Source organism: Pleurodeles waltl, chromosome 6 (genome assembly GCF_031143425.1).
Source record: "Pleurodeles waltl isolate 20211129_DDA chromosome 6, aPleWal1.hap1.20221129, whole genome shotgun sequence".
Classification (NCBI taxonomy): domain Eukaryota; kingdom Metazoa; phylum Chordata; class Amphibia; order Caudata; family Salamandridae; genus Pleurodeles; species Pleurodeles waltl.
In genome coordinates this window covers 369107848-369121907 of record NC_090445.1, presented here as the reverse complement: position 1 = coordinate 369121907, position 14060 = coordinate 369107848, and the positions used below count along the sequence as shown (strand labels likewise).

Here is a 14060-nt window from a genome sequence, read left to right as displayed (position 1 = left end):
ACAATGCACCTCAGCCCTGAGGCACAGCACCTCCTACTTTACTAGCACTCAACAGAAATCTATCAACACACCTCAGTCCTGACCTGCAGCACCTCCTGCTTGTCTAGCACTCAACAGAAATCTATCAATGCACCTCAGTCATGAGCTGCAACACCTCCTGCTTGTTCACCACTCAACAGATGTCGACTAATGCACCTCAGTCCTGAGCTGCAATGCCTCCTGCGTATCCATCACTCAACAGAAATCTGTCCTGACCATTCAACAACAATCTATCAATACACCTCAGTCCTGCCCCGCAGCACCTCCTGCTTGGCTAACACACAAGAGAAATCTGCCAATGCACCTCAGTCCTGACCCACAGCACCTCCTACTTGTCCAGCACTCAACAGAAATCTACCAATGCACCTCAGTTCCGACCCACATCACCTCCTGCTTGTCTAGCACTCAACAGAAATCTACCAATGCATCTCCTGACCTGCAGGACCTCCTGCTTGTCCAGCACTCATCAGAAAGCTATCAATGTACCTCAGTCCTGACCAATCAGCAGAAATCTAATGTGCGCTTCAGTCCTGACCACTCAACAGAAATCTACCAATGCACCTCCGTCCTGACCACTCAGCAGAAATCTAATGTGCGCTTCAGTCCTGATCACTCAACAGAAATCTACCAATGCACCAAAGTCCTGACCACTCAGCAGAAATCTAATCTGCACTTCAGTCCTGACCTCTCAACAGAAATCTACCATTGCACCTCAATCCTAACCATTCAACAGAAAACTACTACTGCACCTCAGTGCTGACATACAACACCTCCTGATTGTTCAGCACTCAACAGGAATCCAACACTGCACCTTATTCCTAACCTGCAGTACCTTCTGCTTGTCTAGCACTTACCTCACACAGAAATCTGCCAATGCACCACAATCTGCAGACCGCCTTCTATTTCAGTATTAGGTACCATGTGTATATCTGCTAAAACATCTCAGTTCTGCTTTAGACCATCACTGACCTGACACTAAATAGGTCCAAATCAGATTATCAATGCACCTCATTCACAACCTGGAACACTCCCTGCTATCAAAGTTCTGAGACCAGGAGACCTCTGTCAATATTGACCTACAATACCCTTAGGAGTTCCAGGGCCGCAGCCACAGGGAGCATGTGAGGGCTGAGACAGTCCATAATTGTCTTTGCCCCCCACCCAAACAACTGAGGCACCTGGCACAGTATAGAGGTGCGGGAGCTCAAACAGTGAATGAGCACTAACAATTTATTTAGGTGTTGTTTTAATATTGTTGTATTTGCTGCATGTATCAAGACAGATTAAATGTGAGACAATGTCTTGTAAAAATGTGCTCTGATTCTTCTAATTTGGGGTGTTGTTTACTTTTCTTCCTTTGACTGCAAAGTGAGAGGATTTTGTAAAGTGTACTATGTGACAATCTCTGTGGAACAGACAGGGCCACTGGAATTTGGTGGCAGGGGATGCCACAATGTTGACTAAATTGCTGCATATTATGTGGCTTAATGCAGCATGTTTTCTAATAGTACCACTTCATTATTTTGTACTTTTTGCACATGGTAGCACTGTATGGTCAAATATTTCACTTCATGAGTACCAGTTCCACATCCGAAGATAGCTCTAAGTAACTGAAGGTGACCAGTTCCCTTTGTGAAGGACATTCCGCTGAAAGGCAGAACGTGTCACAGCATTTTTAGTAATTTTGCTCTGTTTGATCTAGAAACACATTTTTATGTAAAAAATCTGCATATTATGCAGGTGATGCTTTATTTGGCAAATGTGATAAATTCATAAATATGGGGGAAAAGTTGTAATCACAGAGTCATACAATTCCCCAACCGCAGAATCACAAAAATCCTGTGGCCTTGAGTACAGGGAGTCAAAAATAAATGTTGTAGGGTGTCAATTTGTTACTACTTCACCAAAAAAAAAATACCTGGAAATGAACTGTGCAAATATTTCAACATGATATACCAGCAATTACGAAACCACAAATTAAGCTTATTTTGATTTATAATTCTGAAGTGTGATGAAAACAAAGATTTTAATAGGATCAAAACAAACTTTGGTGACGCACAAATGATAAATATTGTATTCTATAGTACTGATGTTTGTGTGGCACTCAGGACCCCTATGTGTGGCACTGAAGCTCTATATGGTAGCAAGCTACACCATTTAAGGTAGTGTGTGGTTACAAGGGTGTTGTCTTTGTTTTGTGAGCCAATGTGGGAAGAGTTCTCATGTCATGCCTGATGACTACCGAGGTGGGGTTATAGTGTTATGAGACACAACTCAAAGCCATGTAGAGGAGTATGAGGTGTGAGAGACACATATGTGCAGTGTATGGTTTTTCTGCAAGCTGGCAGCTTTTAACATCCCAATACGGTATTTCTTATGATTCTAATCTGTTTAGCAAACCAACTTGCTGCACTGCATTGCGTGAAAGGAAGACAGCATACATTTGTTCCATTTACAAAGATGTGATACATTTCTTCTGTCTCCTAGCATTGGCGCATTGTGTGCTGCCTAGCCCCAACACTGGCACCAATGTGCCATGGTGCAAGGGTGTCTGTGTTACAGGCAAGTTTAGTTTTTGTGCAAGAATGGACAACTTTCTACACAAACAATCCTTTAAGGCATATTCCTCTTTCTAAGAATGCTGCACAATGCAGCACACATAGAATGAAGAAGTAAGAAAGAGAAAGAAAGATATTTCTCCTTGTTATGCCTCACTGGTGAAGGCGTAGCATTTTCCCAGGATTACTAACTTTATAAAATCTAGGAATGTGCCAATATGTTATGTTATGTTATTTCATCTTATGAAGCTCTAACAGCTACCGAACAACGGGTTTCCCGGTGCTGAGCGATGAAGCAAATAATTGTGAGATTTATGCAAAAAGATGTGTTTTCAATTGCTCCCTAAATCTTAAGAGATTTCAATTTATTCAGATCTGGACTGGGAGAGTGTTCCACAATTTGGTGGCACGATATGCAAATGATCGACATCCTCCTCTTTCTCTATTGATTCTAGGACCTCAAGAAGAGAGAGGCCATTTATCCTTAGCAGTCTCTGGGGTAGATGTGGAGTAATGATATGCTGAAGAAAGTGTGTATCATTTGAATACTTCAGCCTATGAACAATGCATAAGGCTTTAAATTTTACTATTTTTTTAATCAGTAGCAATTGTAAATCAGCTAAGGCAGAGCACGCAGAGTTCCTTCACAGCAGCTCTAGCAATACTCATACTGCTGTGTTTTGAATCACCTGAAGCCTTTTTATAACATATGCTGAACTTCCCAGGTACAATGAATTCCCACAGTCAAGACGCAATAGGATCAGGCCTTGAACCACTATCCTCCTGCATTCTAGAGGAAGCCATCTTAATGTTTTCCTGACAGATCTTAGTAACCCAAAGCAAGTGCCTGACCCTTTATTCACCTGAGAGGCCATGGTTAAGTCCTTATCCAAGATTACACCAAGGCTTTTTACTTCAGGTTTGGGGATCTGAGGATTTCCTAATCAGGGGAGCCATAGATATTGGTCCCACAATGAGGGGTTGTTTCCAAACACAAACACCACTGTTTTATCCCTATTCAACATTAACCATCTAACTGTCATCCAGCTCACCACTTGTACCACGCATGTAGTCAATTTCTTGGAGAAGGAAATGGTTTCTCATGCCAGCAAGACCACAATTTGTATACCCTCTGCATAGGACACTATTGTGAATCCATTAAATCAGATAATGTCAGAGAGTGGGCGCACATATATATTAAAGTGTGTCAGGTTCAGAGATTAACCCTGAGGCACACCACAGTCCAATTTATGCATGCTCGACAGAAAAGGTCCTTCACTCACTTGAAAGCTTCTATTGGTTACAAAAGATATTGACCATTTTAAAGCTGCCCTAGCATCCCTAATGCTTTCATCCTTTCTCTCAGGACTGCATGTGATACCGTATCAAAAGCTGCCCTTAAATCCAAAGGGATGAGCGCAGCAGACACACCCTTATCCAGCGTTCTTTTTATATCCTCTGTAGCCAACAGAAGAGCTGTCTCCATGCTGCATCCTTGGTGAAAGCCAGTTTCTGTATGACACAGCAAATTACTGGATTCCAAGCAGTTCCCATTTAAGAACTTCTCCAGGACTTTGCGTATCCCTGGGAGCAGAGAGATGGGCCTATAGTTTTCTAGCTTGTCCTGGACTAAGGACACTTTTTTCAATAGGGGCCGGATGATAGCATGCTTCCAGGCAGCTGGCACTAGATTTCAGAGACGAGTTGAATAAAATCATTAAAGCAGAGATTATGGCCTTTCCTCCTTGTAATAAAATATTCAGTGGGGCGGGATCAGAGAGAGATCCTGATTTTATTGTCCTTGCTACCTTTAGAACATCAGCTTTATACATCATTGGAGAGGATGAAAGCATTATATCAGGCCTCCTATCTATTTCCCTGAGTTGCATTATAGCAAAACTTTCTTTGACAGGATGTGTTGCTTGTTTGATTTTAGCTGAGAAATCATTCAGCTTGGCAATCAATATGATGTGATGATATTTTTTTAGTGCTATCTTGTATAGTTGGGTGCCCATTGTCCACCCAGGGAATGCCTTCCCAATGCAAGCAATGATATCCACTGCCTTGCAATAGATTGTATTTACTAAACTACTCAAAGCCATTCAAGATGACTTTGCATGGTTTAGTAAATACCAAAAGTGATTTTCCTCTAGGCTGTGCCTCAACATGCAACCCATATGCAAAATCTTAGTAAATCTTCCCCCATTGTATATATCTGGGTCGTAGCTGGCATTGATGGAAGGAGAGAGAAGAGAGAAGTGGAGTCATCTGCTGGGATGTGAATTGCTACTATCATCTCATATCTGAAGCCATGGTGAGATTAAAATAAGTGGTCATAGTGTGTAGGAATGTGGGACCTGCAGTCATGTACTGAATTAAAATCCTTTGAGTGATCTGGACTGTGTGACAGATCTCTTTAGTTATTCCATGCCTGTTCAATTAATGATGGCTGATTAGTTGGCTGCACAGTACTGGCAATCAACAGCCCTCGTAGTGTTGGGGGTTCTCCATGGTGTTTGGGTTGGACACCCTTATTTTAGCATTAGTCCTGTAGACTGTGCCTTTTACAGCTCATATTTGTCAGAGCAGCCAGCTTTTCGCCAGTTGTTTTAATGTATTTTATTCAGCTGCTTCTTTCTGAGAAGTCATCGTTGTTCGCGCTGCACATTTTATCAGCCCCTTGTACACACTACACATTGTACCCTGTTCAAGGCTGTCATGTTTGGTACATGATATTCTAACTCATATTGCCAGTCCAGGAGCTCAGGAGCTCGGGAGTCAGTCCCCAAATCTTAGACATTTTAATGTGTCAGGCCTGTTATTATAACACTGTAAGATTCATTATATAAACATCACTAAGGCCTAAGGAGGGTAGAGGACATTCCAGTCATGGCCGCCCTTGTATGACACCATTCCATTGACAACTTCGCTAGTCCTGGTGCTGACTCTTCAGTTAATCCCTAGGACTGGCCACCCAGATAACAGGCAGGCCCTTGCCTACAATCCAGGTATTTGGTCAGGTTCCTTCCCTTAGATTGGGACAGGCAGAAGGGTTACGGCAGCTATTCTTTCAGGTTTTTAGACATAGGGTGTAGGTAGGAATCTGTGGGTTTTTAGGATCATGGAAAATGGTGGGATTGTTTATCTCCTTCACACTGACTGTAACAGTGATCACCGTATTGTGTCATATGTCTAATTATCGCCATAGGATGCAATTGCTTCAATAAATGCATTGAAATCCATTTTACATCTTTATTCTGACTTGGCATGTGGGAGTCTTTGTGTAACTGAGTGAAAGGGGTATGATCTGTTCACCACAAATTCCCTGAGAGGTCAGAGTGTCATGTTTAGGTTTCCACGAATCACCTTTTCCTTTCCAGGGTTGGATGAAGCACTGTGAGCCAGAAGTTAGGCCAACAGCTTCCAAATTGTGTGGGATCAGCTCAGTTACCCACACTCAGTGGTGCTGCCGCCCTAAACATGCAGGCTTATACCAAAATAGGAACTGCACAACAATAGCATATATGCCTTCATTGAATGTAAGAGATGTAAATTACAGTTGGCTGATGACCACTGAGTGTTTTGGTATTAGTATTAGTGTGGGCCAGAACTGTTATGTATGAACTGACATAACAATGCAATACCCCAGTGAAGCATATGTCAGCTCTCCTAAGGTTGCCAGTTTATCAGAAGTAATTCACTTGTTGGGTTGTTTCCAATCTGTGTATTGTAAGCTAAAGAGTGAGCTTGAGGGTGCAACTGTCTTTCCAGGTTTTCGTTTGCGGGATGTTTAGTGGTATAGTTGTCTTGGGAACAGCCATGTTTTCAGCTGTCTTTTAAAGTGTACTAGCTCCTTGATGATCTGAATGCCGACTAGTAGTGTGTTCCAAAGGTTGCTTGTACTGACAAACCAGTGTGTCCTATATATTTCTTATGGTAGGGTGGTATATGATACGTGGTGGAAGCCTGGGAGCAGTGTTTTGATTTCTTTTTATTGCTTGAATTTAGCTTATAAGTAAAGCAGTCTTTTTCTTTGGAGGCTCTGTGAGCAATGCAAAGTGCTTTGAACATTGACTTCCCTGATATAGGTAACCAGTGGAGTAATTGCACAACTGAAGTTATTTTGGTTGAAGGTAGAGAAGAAGTCTTGCAGAAGTATTTTGGATGAGTTGTATTTTTCATAATATGAATGCTGGTGTACGAAGATATAGGCTGTTGGTATAGTCAAGCCTGGGGATTATGAGTGTGAGGATGGCTTGCAATTTCTGTTAGTATCCAAGGTATGGAAGGATGCGATGTGCTGTTTCCATTGTGTAGAAGCCTCCCTGTATTACTTTGTGAACATGTGGTAATAAATCTAGGTCTGAATCCATGGTTACCACTAGGTTTATGACTTATCTTGATATTGTTGGGGCGGCTTCATGTTCCTTAGGCCATCCTGGAGGTAGGCTGATAGTTCTGTCATTGTCTGCAGTTCATACGCTCTGTTTTGCGGTATTTAGCGTTTTAGGATTATTCATCATCCATACGTTTATGGCTGGAAGTCAGTTATCAAGTTTTAAATTGTAGAGGTCTTTCAGACCATCTGTTTATAAAAATGATAAAAATGATTTGGGTGTCAACTACATAGTTGTAACTGGTGAGGTTGAATGACTTAATCAGGATTGGTAAGGAGGTTAGGTAAGTATTAAAGAGTAGAGTGGATATGATAGACCCCTCTGGGATGCCACAGTGTTGTGTGTGAGAAGCTGATATGAAAGGTAACATCAACACTAATTCACATCACAACTGATAGGCCAGGAATTCAATGGGCGTTAGCTGGACTCCTCCCTCACCTTTCACATATGGTATGTCAAACAAAAATATGCTGTGTGTAGAGATTATACGGGACATTTAGGCCCTTATGTTTGTTGCGGTCTTATGACTGCCAAACTCGCGGTTGGACTGCCGCCAAAGTGGCGGTCCAAACGCCATATTACAACTGTGGCAGAGCTGCCATGGTCGGACCACCGCCACTGCCAGGTTGCTGCCGATTGGCAGCCTGGTGGTGCTGGCGGACTTAATCCACCAGGGCAGCGCTGCCCTGAGGATTGGGAGTCCCCTCTCTGCAAGCTTTTGCATGGCGGTTCCACCGTCATGTAAAGGCTGGCCGAGGCGGGGTGCTGGGGGATAGCATGTCAGTGCAGGAGCCCCCATGGACAGCCCAGTCATGCTTTTCACTGCCTGAATTACAGGCAGTGAAAAGCACAACGGGTGCTGTCACACCCGATGCTATGCAACATTGCCACCAGCTTGATTAAGAGTAGGCATCAATGTTGTGGCCTGTTTCCCACTGGGCCAGTGGGTGGAAATGCTGTTTCCGCCCGCTGGCCCAGCAGGAAACTCATAATAGAGCCACTGGGCAGAAAACTGGAGTGGCGGTTTTCTGACCCAAAGCCCGCCAAACTTGGAATAAGGCCTTTAGTCATGTTGTTCTTAGGAAATAAACTTTTATAACATTTCCTAATCCTGTTATATGTAAGTGGTTCTCACTACTCAAACCTACCAGTCATTAAAAAGCAATGCCCAATCAGGAAACTCCAGATTCCAATATGGAACAGTGCTTTGATTAGCATATTGTCCCAATGACGAAGTATCCCAAGTCAGGTACAACTAATATTTGTCGGACATTGGTCTAGCCTACACTTTCCAGTTGTGAAGTATAGCCTGGAGAGGTAATGTACTTGCTCTACAGATCATGATTTTGTTTGTGGGAGCCTGATACTTTGTTAAGTTGATGTGCCTGCTACAGAGGGGTATACATACCCTAAGTAGCAGTAGTGTGACTCTGAAATAACCCAATATAGACTTCCATGTCACAAAGGGCTGCTATAACAGACTACATTTAAAAAAGGGTTTAATATCTAGATAACCCTGGCAGGGTCAACACACTGAGGATTTATCTCCTTGAACCAAATATTGTGAAAGCCATATCAGGGCACCTGAGGCTGAAAGCATGTGTACTATAATTGACCTCTCTAGACACCTCCACAGAACATCTGCTAACATTTTCTGATTAGCAGATATATTCTAATTTATGATTTGTGTAGTATGAATCAGCTTTTTGAAATGTATTGAATCTGCTTTATCTTTATCTTAAGTATGGTCAAAGCAGATAATCTGCTGCAATGATGTCACATGTAATTAATGTACTAAATGCACAATGGTTGGGTAACATTTGGGGAAGTTTTTATTGGGAGAAGTGTGGGAACGCTCGGTGTTAGGAATTCTTTGGATCCTTTCAGATTCCGGAATATTCCTTCACAGAAACATAAGGAAAATCTATGATTTAGCCAAAGTTTGGTGTTTTCAGGGCATTCTGGCCAAGAAAATGTATTGGAATCTTTGAAAAATATACCATCACAGACTTCCTGAGGTACCTTGTTACCAGAAATGTTTGGGCTACAAAGAGCTTCATGGGTACTGATCAAGGCCTCATCTAAATATACCATCTACCCACATTACAATGACTAATCAAGTTGCATGAAAAAATCTTGATCTTTCTTTGTGTTATAGGCATTCTGCAGATTCATTTGTGTTTTTACCAGAAATATTTTATTTTCTAGTATTGTGGATGACCCATTGAAGTTCATCATACTGTAATAGTAGAATGGTGGACTTCAGTGGGTCGTCCTTTGCTCTAAAGCAGTTAAAATGCCAGGAAATCCATGCAGTCTTTTATCCTGTCCAACACTAATTGACAACAAGCTGCAGGGATATGATGGCCACATTGCTTTGACGTCTTTATTCCATGATTGTAGGAGACCACTCCAGATCCAGGAGGCCCCAGGATGGTAGGCTTCTGTGGCTGAGGAACAGTGAAAAGCACAGTGGTCAAAGAAAGGTGTCAAGTGCTGTTAATGGCCATGCATAGCCAATAGAACGTCTCAATTGTCATAACTGGTATACGGAGAAAAGGGCTAGAGAGAGAATAAAAATATTGAAAAGCACAAAGAAGATAGAAAGAAGATAGAGAGAAAAGGTCTAGAAACTGAAACAAGAGTAAAAGAAAGAAAGGAGAGTAAATAGGAAAAGCAAGTAGGAACAGGAGGGACAGGGTGAGAAGATAGATGCAGCAGCAGACAGAAAGGAATAGTAAGGAAATTTTGAGAGAGGAGGCAGTGGCAGATATTGGAGGTTGGGAATGGATGGAAAAAGTGTGAGAGAGTCCAAAGGAGCAAAATAAGAACTAGGAACATGTTGAGAAATGATGACTGGAGATATTAAGTATAATTTATAGCTTATCATGTTCTGGCCAACACACCTGTCCCACTGTGATTGATTTCAAAGCACAATTTTGCACACTATGGGGGTTATTGCAACTTTGGAGGAGGTGTTAATCCATCCCAAAAGTGCGGGAAAGTGACGGATATACCACCAGCCGTATTACGAGTCCATTATATCCTATGGAACTCGTAATACGGCTGGTGGTATATCCGTCACATTTGGGATGGATTACCACCTCCTCCAAAGTTGTAATAACCCCCTATGTTCTAGAAGGGATTTTAGTGTAAGATCCAATACTGACATTGCATAGTGGTCTTTAAAATACTAATAAGGTCTAACCATTGTTACTTGATGTACACATTGCTTTTTGCAAACTGCTTAACAGTGGTATCTGCAAGTTATTTGTAGCTCTATGCTCTTGGTGAGAAGTGCTGATGCCTTCTTTTCTATTGCTTATCAGCCATGTCTACATTTGCTGGAAAGTATATACTATTTGCTGAGACGTTATGGTTCTATCAGGGGTGGAGATTTGGCATTCTAGTGTACATTTAAATATGGTTGTTTCTCAACTGTTTTATAACATGAAGCTTAAATTTTAGCTGCACCCGTAGTAAAGCTGAATAATCCATTTGCAAGTAAATATTTTCCATTTCTAGTGCACATGGCAGGCAACCATGCGTTCTACATTGATCACTCAGAAATTTGCATGCTCATCTAAGCAATGTTAGCCACATGGAGTGCCACCTTGAGGGTCCTTTGCTAAGAGCCCACTGCATGTGAAGGAGTAGGGATTACCCATACGTCCGGGAGTGGAAGACCCTCTAGCATCCAAATAGGAGTTACCATGCAAACACCATCAAAGAGAGAGGTTATCACGGAGCAGAATCCTAGATGTAAACTTTGAAACCATCATTCAGAGCATTAGAGGCAGTGCAGAGGCAGTGCATCTGCGTGTGACCTCAACCAGGCCACTGGCCTCAAATGGACCCATCCTGGGCTCACACAATCACCTATACTTTACCATGCCTACCTGTCTTGTAGGTGTCTAACCAAGGTCTCCTTTTGCACAACCTGCTTGTAACTATAATATGTAGCCATTGTCAGAGCCTGTCCATGCAGTTTTGATCGGTGCTTTTAATGAAATGTAATTGAACTGTAAATCTGTTGCCACAACCTTACAGTAAAATTCATTGTAGGACATTCCCAAATTCCCCTGTAAAATTACATTTAAATTCTGTTTGGTTTTGTGTTCAAAACATACTGCTCACCACTAATTTCCCAAGATGTTATTGATGGATATGTTGCAAGCTCTCTGTAAAGTTATTTTAAATTAGTGCCAAGATTAATTAGTACTTCAGTCGCAAAGTTGGTCAGAATTAGGAAACTCCACAATTCATGAAGCAGATGAAGTTTCCTAACTTTACTTGTGGTGAAGTTTTTCCTTTCGGGCCTTCCAGGTGTGATGATTCCTGATGCAGAATGTGCCCACATAGGTCATCCTCCAGCAAACAAATTTTGAGTGTGGAGGTTGTACATCCACCACCTCAGGAAAGAGGTCTGTCAGGAAGAGCTCTGAGCTCAGGATCAGGTAAAGCTGCGAGTTAGCTTACTTTACTACATTACATCCTTTTAATTTAACTCCCATCTAATTGATAGGTTTTAAATATGGATTGTGAAAAGTTGATTGAGTGTCCTTTAATATGTACCTTATAAAATCAACATATTCCTTCGCATAGAATCACAGTATGCGCACCCTGAATATCATAACCAGAATATTGATTGCCCAGCATGTTGAGGACAAAACATTGAATCCAAAATCAACAGGTAAGTAATTATAGTTTTTCTATTCCTCACTCCACATATATGTACCTTTGTTTTATCCACTGAAAAAACAAAGGTTACAGGAACATTATAGGTAGTTTCTAAATGTACTCACACAAAACCAAAGAAATTCAGCAGTTATAGTTAACTCAAGTAACTATAACTCGTGCACTAAGATAACTATACCTCGTGCCCTCACCATCCACATTAATATAACCAGAGCCAGACCCTGCAATCAACCCTTCTGCATGCACTCAAGCAGGGCCATGGGCTGCATGGGGTTGGATGCAGTGGCTGTTTTTTTTACATTTTTCTCTGGATCCTCCGCAAATTTACATAGGGGACTGTACTGGGACACAGAGCAGATCTGCAGACTGGACACAAAATAATTGGCCAATTTCTTGCTCACGAGGGGTCCGACTCCTCTATCTGTCCTATTTGGTCAGGATACATGTATCTTGAACCCTTACATGTTTTAATCTCTTCTGCCCCCCCCAGCCAATGTGACGAACAAAATGGCAGCAGCAACTTTTCTGTCAGGTTGCGACCAGCTAATCGGGGCCTTGCTGGATCTGCGGATCTGCTGGAGAATCAGCATCCCTATATATCTATATTTTTGTTCCCTTAAATAACTCCAAATCTACTGAACAATCACAAATGACAAAATGCACAATCTGTGTACCAAGCTCTAGCTTCCTGCCAAATTTAGTGAAATTCTGTTCTGAGGTTCGGGCTGTAAGGGTGTCTAAACACCCTATGGGAAAATGCATGGGGAAAAAGCGTTTGGTTACCCCCTTTTTTTTCAGCCCCTGCTTCACGTATCTCCCCGAAACTTTAAAGTCAGCAGCTGAACCAACTATCATATTACTCTGGAACATTTCGTGAAGGTTCGTCAAGCGGTACCAAAGTTATTGGCAAAACAAAAAATGCTTTTCCTGTGGAAACTAGGTCCTAACTATAACTACCTACTAGCAACCGCCAGTAGATAACATATATATATATGTATATATATATATATATCTCAAATGTAGAAGTGGAGTTACAAATAGTAATTCTATACTTCTCTATATGCATTTATGCATTTAACTTTTAATATTCTGTCAATATACTTGTACAACGATATTCGGAGGGAGCGCGTTATTTAGTAGTACTACAAGTACTTCGGAAAGAATGTACCTATAGAGCTCAGTTTTAATGTATGATCATAGCTGAGGGCCATGCTCCCCTAAAAATATACTGCTGGCTACTGGCCTGAGCAGTTCCAGTAGTGGGGTACCAATGGATCCCACCCTTCCTGGTACCGTCAATGCCATTTTAGACCTGGCACTCACACACACCTCTGCCGTTGCACCTCAGTATGAATTACAAACATCACTTATTTTCCACCACTTTTAGCCCCACCTATCGACGCCATTGCCCCTCTTTCTGAATTTACAGCGCTCCTTTCTGCTCCGAAGACAGTATATTTCCCCTGACCTTCAGCCTTCTTTCAGCTCTGTAAACCGGGCACCCTGCTGCCATTGCACTTAATAAACTGCAGACGCCCCGTTATATCCCAGTAGGGTTCCACCACCCTTAAGCATGCACCTCAACGCTGTCGTGCAGCAGCGATGATATCTCGCTAACTGCAGCGGCACACGTCGCTCCCAGTGGCTTCGAGTTAAATAAAGTGTAAAGTGGGCGTCTGCAGGGCACCGCTTGTGGCTTTAAATTATGTTGCTCCCAGAAACGCAAAAGTACCTCAGGGTTGAGGAGACTGGTCCCTTACCAATAATCCGTGAAATGCCCGCTCTTCGGTGAAATCTTCGTTGGACTAAATTTCAGGGAAGTCCTCTACTCTGATCTCGGTCCTCTCGTCTGATTCCTAAACGTGCTGCTCTCGTGCAGGAGGAAGTGCCTCGCAGCCCAGGGCGAGGCGCGCGGAGAGAGGTCGTGTGTGCTGGATTACGTATAACGTTCGTCTGAGGTACTGGACCGATGCCAGCCAGGGAGGCCTAATGTTGGCGGCAAGGCTACAGAGAGGCCCAGACCAGGCAGGAAGGAATCATGGGTCCGTTATAACGCAATACCAGAGGCGAGCGACTATGTAGTGATGGAAACTATGAGTGATTAAAAACATAAGAGAGCACATTGTATTAATGCATCACGAAGTGGGAGCTTTGAGTGAATATAACTTCTGGGGTCATCAGTGAGTATAACGCACACGAAGGAGTGAGTGATTATGATGGATGCAATGAGCGATTGCAACACATAGCGAAGGTGGTATGTGATTGGAACGTGATGGCAGCAGTGAATGAATAATAGTCATTCGTCTTCCGGGAAGGCATAACTCACTGATTATGAGCTGTGACAAAAGAGTGAGGATAACACATGAGA

At 42.4% G+C, this 14060-nt stretch overlaps 1 protein-coding gene across 2 annotated transcripts in view; it reads right to left on the bottom strand.

Annotated features, from left to right (window-relative positions):
* The window catches only part of LOC138299750 (leukotriene B4 receptor 1-like), a 107691-nt gene extending 94073 nt beyond the window's left edge, over window positions 1–13618 (bottom strand). Inside the window, exon 1 of one of the 2 annotated variants that reach the window (XM_069238281.1) lies at window positions 13453–13618. The gene's annotated coding sequence lies outside the window, so the exon portion shown is untranslated. The remainder of the gene's footprint in view (window positions 1–13452) is intronic. The other variant, XM_069238280.1, reaches the window with a different exon arrangement.
* Between the last annotated feature and the right edge of the window lie 442 nt (window positions 13619–14060).